The 1,080-nt window shown below is 33.6% G+C and overlaps 1 protein-coding gene across 1 annotated transcript in view; it reads right to left on the bottom strand.

Annotated features, from left to right (window-relative positions):
* The window catches only part of LOC107576458 (serine/threonine-protein kinase ATR-like), a gene marked incomplete at its 3' end in the record, with an annotated part of 16,852 nt that overhangs the window by 9,937 nt on the left and 5,835 nt on the right, over positions 1 to 1,080 (bottom strand). The window lies entirely within an intron of this gene.

Below are 1,080 nucleotides of genomic sequence, written 5' to 3'. Positions count from 1 at the left end.
TCTGTGGTTAACACAAGCTCAAGATATTTTCATGTCTTATTCTACAACATAAAATACATAAATAATACCCCTTGGGTTTTTTTTTGTTTTGTTTTTTTTAATGGTTTAACTTGTCTTAAAAAGGAAGTCGCAAACAAGTGGCCTAAAAGGGACCACAGAGATTGTCAGGGACCTTAAACATCATTCTAATTCAAAGGAAAACGTTGTTTAAATAAAGACTGAAAGAGTTGTCAGTGGCTTCATGATGGTGACACTAAACTCAAGCAACTGTAGTGTAGTTTGTTTATAGCCAACTATGTTGAAGTTCGTTGATATGGGAAGAAAAAGGAGGGAAACAGTTCAAATTAAACATTCAATCTCACAAATTAAAAATATTCAAACAAAACGAGCGGCAGCCACCTCACAGCCAACTGACGCACACACAAAACATAAAATGTTCCAGGCCTGGTCATTTCTCTCCCTCAACTGTGCTCACTCCTCCTTACATCCTTCAGGAGGTCCTCAGTGGAAATCGTGACAACTCCACTTGCCACACCAATGTTTGGCTTAAATCTGGTGATTTATTTAGACTTCAAAATTCATCAAATTTGAACAAAACATTATCATCAGGAACAAAATGTGTGACAGTCATTACTTTTGTTAATCACAGAGCTTTTTTTCTGTAAATAATCCAAAATTAGGGATGCACCGATAGGATTTTTGGGGCAGATGCCGATACCGATTTTAACAATCACTTATTGGCCGATTCCGATACCGATATTTGTCACTTCCTCTCTTATTTGAAATTTTGGGATCAAAATAGATAGTATTTTGATCATGTTTTAAATCAGCAACATTCAAAAACACCTGCATTAAATTATGCTAGCAGATTTATTGCTGCATTATAAAATAATTTCTAATGAACATGGATTGGATTTAACATTCAGCAGGCCTACATAAATACAACAGAACAAAGATACATACTAAATAAACAGTGCTTTTTAGATAGGTTTAACAGTTTTCAGGTACAGAAATAAAGTAAACAAATATAAAATAACATCACTGTATAAATTAAATACATATTAATCCTTCTTTATTGTA

This window comes from Sinocyclocheilus grahami, unplaced genomic scaffold (genome assembly GCF_001515645.1).
Source record: "Sinocyclocheilus grahami isolate Dianchi unplaced genomic scaffold, SAMN03320097.WGS_v1.1 scaffold3716.1, whole genome shotgun sequence".
Taxonomy (NCBI): Eukaryota; Metazoa; Chordata; class Actinopteri; order Cypriniformes; family Cyprinidae; genus Sinocyclocheilus; species Sinocyclocheilus grahami.
This window is presented reverse-complemented; position numbering and strand designations above follow the sequence as displayed.